Source organism: Sinocyclocheilus rhinocerous, unplaced genomic scaffold, assembly GCF_001515625.1.
Source record: "Sinocyclocheilus rhinocerous isolate Xijiao unplaced genomic scaffold, SAMN03320098_v1.1 scaffold682, whole genome shotgun sequence".
Taxonomy (NCBI): Eukaryota; Metazoa; Chordata; class Actinopteri; order Cypriniformes; family Cyprinidae; genus Sinocyclocheilus; species Sinocyclocheilus rhinocerous.
In genome coordinates, this window is record NW_015642528.1 from 2,087,549 (window position 1) to 2,096,730 (window position 9,182).

The 9,182-nt window shown below is 34.3% G+C and overlaps 1 protein-coding gene across 1 annotated transcript in view; it reads left to right on the forward strand.

The window, feature by feature from the left end:
• Positions 1–9,182, forward strand: part of LOC107756168 (pyruvate carboxylase, mitochondrial-like) — a 141,350-nt gene that overhangs the window by 15,480 nt on the left and 116,688 nt on the right. The window lies entirely within an intron of this gene.

Genomic DNA, 9,182 nt, shown 5'->3' on the forward strand with positions numbered 1-9,182 from the left:
GATATTACCATAGAATCTCACTGACTACATTCTTAAAATGTAGTCAATATTTTGTCGTCATATTCATTATTTTAGTCAATTTACTTGATGTACAGTCCTGAAACAATATCTCATTTTTGTTGCCGAAAACATCATTTTAGTAGGTAGTGCAAAATTAAACAATATTTTCAGTAATTATAAATTAATATGATTATTTAATAATAATAATAAAATGATAACAATAATAATACAATTATTAATATTATGGAAAGCTATTTGAATAATTATTAAATTAAATAATTATTAACATCATTTAAATTTGTAATTAAAATAATGGATACAGCACTAGTGTACAACTGATCTCCTGAAATAACATTATAATAATAAGTACACATTTCTTTTTATTCATTGTGGTGTTTTAATGTTACAACATTGTTCAAATTTGTTAAAACATTGTGGTGTTTTAATGAAGGAGCGTATTCACAGTGTGACCCACACATTTTGACTAGCATGTAACTTAGTAATAAGAATATCAACAAAACAATATCACTTTTGCCTTCACTGTAATATTGTATTTACAGTATGTTGTGTACGTATATATCGGTTTAATCTCATACAGGATGAGTTTGAGTGAGTTAGTTAACTTGTAGAGTGCTTCAGTTTACCAGTTTTGATTCACTGTTCGACTTCATCTCTCACAGGTTGAATGGGTCAGTCCCAGATTATTGACTGGATTGTTTTAAACAAAGTCATATTTTTCTAGCTTTTTCTTCTTCAAAAACATAGTTTATTGTTAATATCTTGCATTGTTGTTTTTTTCTCCTCATATCTGTGTCAACAGTATGTTTTAGTTAAAAATGTGTACTTATCATCATGATGTTTTTTCGATTTTCGATTGGCAGCCAGCAAGGATGAAATAATGTAGAAAAAAATGTGTGACTAATTTGAGGTCTATTGCAGTACCTGAGGATGCAGTACACTGAATTAGACAGCAGGCGTCGCTCCTGTGCCATTGGATTGATAACAACCATAATCAAACTTTTCCATTCATCCATTTCACTGCATAAACATATGCCAAGACCAAAAAAAAAAAAGGTCTGTTTTGCTGTAGCACACAAGCCGTTATAGAAACACAATAACATCTGCTTTAAAAGAGTAACAAAGCTCCTGAATATCTCCGTAGCAATCCATTACTTTTATTGATAACCAGTTCTGAGGATGCAGTACACTGAATTAGACAGCAGGCGTCGCTGCTGTGCCATTGGATTGATAACAACCATAAACAAACTTTTCCATTCATCCATTTCACTGCATAAACATATGCCAAGACCAAAAAAAAAAAAGGTCTGTTTTGCTGTAGCACACAAGCCGTTATAGAAACACAATAACATCTGCTTTAAAAGAGTAACAAAGCTCCTGAATATCTCCGTAGCAATCCATTACTTTTATTGATAACCAGTTCCCACCATAAAAACTACTTGTGCTGTAACCTCTTAGTGTTTTTCAGATGATATCCAGATGGGTATTGACACTGATATCTGTTCATTATTACCGGAGTTTTTATTTTTTTCATATGTTGTTCATCTGGCTGACTCTCATCTCTGTATGCCAGTCTAAGCGAGCATATGGACTGCCTGCACTGGCATTTGGGGAGGTTTGAAACTCTCATTTGTGATTTTAATATTTTATCTGCTGGAGATATGAGAAAGAGTGGTGCTTTTTCTTTGGCAGAGATCTTTGGCACCAGGTTACAAAAATTATGGGTAAATCTGAAGCTGCACAGCAACCCAAGCCAGGTGATCCTTTGATAAGCTCCTCCCCTCTTGCTTACTGTTGCTAACCAAGACAAACTTTACAGAATTTCTCAAAGAAAATGTAATTTTCAGTCATGATATTTTGGATCTTTTTCTTAAAGGGATATTTCACCCAAAAATGAAAATTCTGGCTCATGTCGTTCCAAACCCGTAAGACATTTGTTCATCTTCAGAACACAAATTAAGATATTTTTGATGAAATCCGAGAGCTTTCTGACCCGGCATTGAGAGCAACGCAACTACCACATTTAAGGCCCAGGATGGTAGTAAGGACATCAAAATAGTCCATGTGATGAATGGTAGTAGAGACTGACTGGAAGAGAAGAAATTGTTGAATAAAGTCCATATTTTTGTTTTCTTTGTGCACAAAAAGTATTCTCGTAGCTTTATAAAATTATGGTTGAACCACTGATGTCACATGGACTATTTTAATGATGTCCTTGCTACCTTTCTGGGTTTTGAACGTGTCAGTTGCATTGCTGTCTATGAAGGGTCAGAAAGCTCTCGGATTTGTTAAAAAATACCTTAATTTGTGTTCCGAAGATGAACGAAGATCTTACGGGTTTGGAGCGACATGAGGCTGAGTAATCAATGACAGAATTTTCATTTTTGGGTGAACTATCCTTTTAAGTTAAATGAACTATCTTTTTAAGTAGGCCGGAATGAATTATGTCATTGTACAGCATTTTTGTTATTTTTCTTTTAAAGAAATCACATGATATGATTAAAAACTGCAGAGATTGCAGATCAGAGTCAAGGCAAACACTTAAAGCATTTTCTAGCAAAAAAGCTTCTTTTGAAAAGGATTACATCTAAATAGCATTAGTGTTAACTGCACAGAACTGTTCTACAGCATGCTCACTGTGCATTATGAACTCTGCCTTGACCTGAATCAATAAGTAAATGAATTAAAGTTAACTTAGTAAAGCTCAATTACCTGGGAGCAAATGTTGGTGTCCTTACCGATTATTACTTGTTCGTTTGGGAATGAAGGCTGACATATGACAGCATGCACCTGTCAGGGTTTATTTAAAGATTTGGAAGAGGAAAAAAAAAACTGGTTTTATCCTCTGTGGCTGATCTGGTAACAACATTAGAACAAATTTTTGCATAAATTCTGAATAATTCAGTTTAAAGGAACCAACTCAGGACTTCCATGTACGAGCGAAGGCTTGTCTGATAATATAGCAGATGGCATCAGTTGCTCGCATAATATTGATCATTAACTTTTTTTTTTTTTGAGGCAGATGCCAAAGCTTTTCTTTTATAACACAAACTATAGCATACAAGCAGAAAACGCAAGTCAAACTGACAGTTAGCTCAAAATCAAAAGAGGTGCTTTTTGCTGCGTCTTTGATTAAATTCCATTGAGGACACACGTATATGTGCGATTTGCAGTAAGTCATTTTGGACAAAAATGTCAAATGCATAAATGTAAATGGAAACCCGCTGTTGTCCTCTGTTGTGTTCTTCATCTTTAGTGTTCCAATGTGTTTATATTTGTCGTCCTAAAGTGACAGTTTAGGGCTGTATATGAAGAGAGAGCTTTATTGACTGACTATTGACATGTGCCTGTGCCGATGATCTGACTTCGTGAGAGAAAGAGTCATTCTGAACTCAGAAAAAGAGTATATTGAAGCCTGCTTTTGAAGGGGAAAGATTAATTACTCCCAAACTGGGTGAAGATTGAATTGACTTCTCTGGTCTGAAGTAGAAGAATTGCTTGAAAATGTTCAATTTTGGTGTTTCATCTTTTGTGTTTAATGCTTTTGCAATTTTAGTCATATTAAAGGGAGAGTTAACCCTACTAACCCTCATGTCATTCCAAACTTTCTTCTGTGAAACTGTGTTGGTGTTAATGGGGTCCAATGTTGTTTTGGACCCTAACAGTTTTTGAAATATCATCTTTTATGTTCCACAGAAGAGAGTCATACATGACATGAGGGTGAGTAAATGATGACAGAATTTTCATATGTGTGTGAACTATTCCAAGGGAAGACAGAAAATGGAGTAAAGGGAGCAGGATTTCAGATTCAAACTTGCGATATCCATTTTAGCATCAAGGTTCAGTGTGAGCATTTGTTGCAAAAAATGCACTAATTTTCACGAGTGGACCCAGAACCCCGCTTATGTTTATTTTTAACCCACTTCACACTCAAAATGCAGTTAATTTCATGGTTTGCAGCAATTTTTGCAATTTCTGTTGACTTGTTTGTGAGAGTGTGTGTAATCATGTCCACGCACAGATACACCACGTCCCTCTATGTGCGCAATTGCACGCCTGCCTTGCAGAGTTTGTGGCAGTCTGATGAATCACAAACATGACATTTCTTGCGTAGTATTAATAAAGCTTCTGACTATTCATGAAAGATCTTACACTTGGTAGATTTTTCCAAGTAATGTCGAAGACATTTACATTTTTTAATACCTAGCAATTTTAGATATAGAGTTCCTGAATAAACATGCATGATTACATATGGAGAGGCTGGAATCGTCTGCCACACTGAACAGATTCATTGAGTGTGTTATCGGTGTAGAGTTCCTTTTGACGTCCACTTCTGAATTCAACAGACGCACGTACAGATAAAATACAGTGCCGGTCACCTGTCTTTCACCCCTTCTGGACTCTCTGCTGTCAGTTGTTACGCGTTCTGGAGAATATGAATGCATTAGCATTTATGTGCGTGCGTGTGTGCGAGCGAGAGAGATATGGAGTATTGTCTGTGTGAGTATGTGTGTGTGTGTGTGTGTGTGTGTGTCTGTATAAGAAGTGATGGAACTTGGTGAAGGAGGAGAGAGAGAAAGATAAAGAGAGTGAGCGAGCTAAAATCTCTGCTCCATCTGTTCTATCATATGGACGAGGGAAATGGAGAAGATGGCCAGGCTTTCAGATTTCTCAGAGCAAGCATTAAAACCTCATTTGAGCTTTTGACATGTTCCCTTAGACGCTTGAAGCTCCCCTCAATCTCATTTCCTACTGCTGAGTACAGCTTTTCTCTTAAGAGCAGTGGGATGTATTCCTTTGTTCTCTCACGCTCTGACTTTAATGTCAAAGAAAATTCTCCCTGGCTCTCTTAATTGTCTAATACCATTTTTGGAAGCGTGGTAGAAGTTTCATGTAATTCTGTAAGAGCGAAATGGCCTGTCACTATCATGTTCAATCATTAGGACTGTGTGTCACAGAAATGGAAATGTCACGTGTGATAATGTTTCCCGTTCTTTATATTGGGGCAAACATGACTTGAACTGACCTTTTAGCAGATGTTAAACAGTTTCCAGCAGTAGCCGTAAGAATAACTGGGTCGTTCCATGAGACAGGTGACTTTTCTGGTTTGGTGTATTTCTTTCAGATATTTGGAATTGTTTTAAACATGTAGTTTGACAAATATAAGTAATTGCATTGTGCCAAATTTATACATATAATCCATTATAATAATTTCATATAATACTTTTTGAAATGTAACAGATTTGATGGTAGCAGGGTTGATGGTTTTGCCAGTTAATTATGCTTGGTTGTGAAACTACAATGCAGTTCATGGAGAATTGAATACTGATGTCTACAAATTTATACTTGGTAACAGAGTTGATGTGTAAACTTGTGCCCTATTCACTGACAAAATAAAAAATAAGATAGAATCATAAAATGAGTGGACTTTAATCAGTGAAGGTTGCTGTCCTAAAGGATGGTGATGCCAATATCAAAATGTATTTATTTATTTTTTGGAATAATTTGTTATTTTAAAAGGGATGAAATATTATGGTGACGGGGTTGATTTTAAGAACACAACTTATTGATAAATGATACTTTATTTAGTTTGTATGTTTACCTTCATATTTTAGTTGACAGTTACGTTTTATTTCTATTTTAATATTTAATTATGTCTTTCGAAATGTAACAGGGTTGATCATTTTGCCAGTTAGGTTTGCTTAAAGTTTTGAAACTACAAGGCATTTATTTGAAGAATTTAATACTGATGTCTACAAATATACACTTGGTAATAGAGATGACCTGTTAACTTGTGCCCTACTCACTGACAAAATTTAAAATAAAATAATAATAAGATAAAAATAAGATAAAATTATAAAAATGAATGGGCTTTAATCAGGTTGCTTTCCTAAAGTACAGTGATGCCATTATCAAAGTTTATTTATTTATTTTTTGGAATAGTTTGTTACTTTAAAAGGACATAAATATTATGGTGATGGGGTTGATTTAAGAACACAACTTTTAAGTAAAACTTTATTTTCTTTGTATGATTACTTTAATATTTTAGTTGGCAATTTTAGGTTTTATTTCCATTTTATAATCATGTCTTTCGAAATGTAACAGGGTTGATCTTTTTGCCAGTTAAATATGCTTAAAGTTTTGAAACTACAAGGCATTTATTTGAAGAATTTAATACTGATGTTTACAAATATACACTTGGTAACAGAGCTGACATCTTATGTCACCTTAATCATAAATATCAATAAACATTAGTGGAGTTTACTTTCCTAAAGGATGATGATGATGCCATTATGATTGTTTATTTATTTTAAATTATTTATTGTGCATAACCTAAGAACACAACTTCAAGTCTTTATAATAATACATTGTCAACTAAAATATAATAAATAAATGGAGATAATAAACGCATAATATTGTTTTTTTTGTTTCCATTGTAATATATAATTAACCCTATCCCTAGCTAAAACAAGAAGTTGCAAAACAAAATTATATTTAGGCCTATTTAATTTATATATAACAGATAGCATCTGTTTATAAGATGATTCAACTACATCCATGTCCTAACTAATAAAAAGACAGGATGTGGCGGTGTTCTCTCTGACCTTCAGAGCTATCGCCATTTCATGCTCAGTGTTTTTTGTTCTCCTGTGCAGGATGTCTGTCGTTTTGTTCCTTTCTGTTCTCCCGAGGGCTTGAAGCAATGTTTGCCGGCACAGATTCCTCTCAATAGTTTTTTTTTAATTTTGTTGCAGTTCTCCGTGTTAACCCCATGATGGGCAGCCTTGTAATTTGTCCTTTTTGTCAGAGCCCTGTTAAACGGATAACCGTGTTGTCATGGAGGGAGGAATGTGTTTGCCGGCACAGATTCCTCTCAAGTTTTTTTTAATTTTGTTGCAGTTCTCCGTGTTAACCCCATGATGGGCAGCCTTGTAATTTGTCCTTTTTGTCAGAGCCCTGTTAAACGGATAACCGTGTTGTCATGGAGGGAGGAATATGTGAGACGACTCTCTCCACCAATTACGTTACGCACATTTCGTCGACCTTGTTCTTCTTGGGGTGCTGCTTATATTGTTGTGGTCGCTGTTACAGCTTTTTTATGTGCAGGTCAGACATCAGGATGAGGAATTAAATGGTATTAACATGACAGAAACATCTCCCCTGTTTTAACGTGTTTTTCCTTTTTTGTTTTATGGCAGCTGTTGCCATGGAGACAGCTGCTCTACCCACAGTGCCTGAAGCACAGGTTGGGGATCACAGCCTTGATGTGGTTTCAGACCCACACTCAACACTCACTGTTATAAACCCCGTTTGCATGTGTTTGAGGCACGCTGAGGTTGATTGTGAACATAAAGCATCTTTGCTGCTAATAACATAACTCTGTTTAACTTCAGTGATTGCATTCCCGTGTCTTCTTTGCTTGTCAGAATCTTTTTTCTCACTCTTACTACAGTCTCTATCTCTTTCATACAAGGATGTAACCAAATTTACAAAAAAATATGAAGGTGTAAAGAAATAATAGTTCACCCGAATATCATTTGCCCTTCCTCTCATATTTCATATTATTCAAAGTGTTAGGCAGAATTTCTGAGCTGCTCTTTTTGGTACAACAAAATTGGATGGTGAAAAAAGGAATTATTGACATAAAATTGCAAATTTTGTCAATTTTCATAACACCATATTTTCATTTTTATGTAAAACACAAGAACAGACGATATTTTAAGCTGAATGTCAGAGCGTATGCTTTGAATACAAGGAAAATAGATTTGACACTAAGATATGGAGTGATTTAGACCGTGAAACTTGAAGTAGTCCATGTGACTCAAACAAACCATATTCCGAGTCTTATGAAGTCGTATATCTTTGAATGAGAAGTAGACCGAAAATTAATTATTTACTGACAGTGTTCCCCTTCACACCTCTAAAAAAAAGTTTGACATCATTGGTGTGAAATGGTATTGATTTTTTCCATGTCATGTGACCAACTATGAATACATTTACAAAAGTGAGAGTTTGATGGCTACACCAGAGGAGACATTATTAGTAAACAATGACACATTTTTCAGACTGTTCCTCACACAAAGCTATCAAATGACTTCAGAAGACTTCAATATAACCACACAAGTGGTAAGCGCTGCTTTTATGAAATTTTAATGCTGCTTTTTTTCCCTATTTAGAGCTTGGCAGTATAAAATCACAATCCACTTTCTTTGTCTGAGAGAAGTTCTGCCTAAGATCTCTATTCATGTTTTGTGATGGAAAATAATATGGAGCTACAATGACATTTGGATTCAGTAATGTGATGTTTTTATGTTATGTATATATGTATAAAATAAAAATGTAAAAATAAATGTTATCAGGGAAATATTTGAGCAAATATACATTAAAAATATTGTGAAATAATATAACAGTTTAAAATAACTTTGCTTTTTTTAAATATACTTTAAAATGTAATTTATTCCTGTGATGACACAGCTGATTTTTCAGCAGCCATTATTTCAGTCTATTAAATAGTTGTTGTTTTTTTGTGGAAACCATGATAATTTGTTTACAGTATTATTTGATAAATAAAAAGAACAGCATTTATTTGAAATGGGGAATATTTTCTAACATTATAAATGTATTTATGGTCACAAATTTTTGTATAAATAATAAACTAATGTATGATATTTGTAAGAAACACTTTCTTTAAAAATATATTTTACCATTTTGTTTTGGAAGTAGCAGAGCAAAAATATCACGATTTTTTTTCAGGAAAATCACGATTCACGTTTTTGTCACTATTCTTTGTCATGTTGGTTTTACTATTTTGCAAGTTGTCTGAGCAGTACTGCCAATTGCTTTATTTCAACATTGCTTTATTTTTCAGGTACAGTAGGTGTATTTAGCAGTAGCATTCAAGAAAATTCTGTCATTAATTACTCACCCTCATGTCGTTCTAAACACATAAGACCTCCGTTCATCTTCGGAACACAAATTAAGATATTTTTGATGAATTCTGAGAGTTCTCTGACCCTACCATAGACAGCAATGTAATTACCACGATCAAGGTCCAGAAACATAGCAAGGAGATCGGTAAAATAATCCATGTGACATCAGGGGTTCAACCGTAATTTTACGAAGCTACGAGAATACTTTTTGTACGCAAAGAAAACAAAAATAAC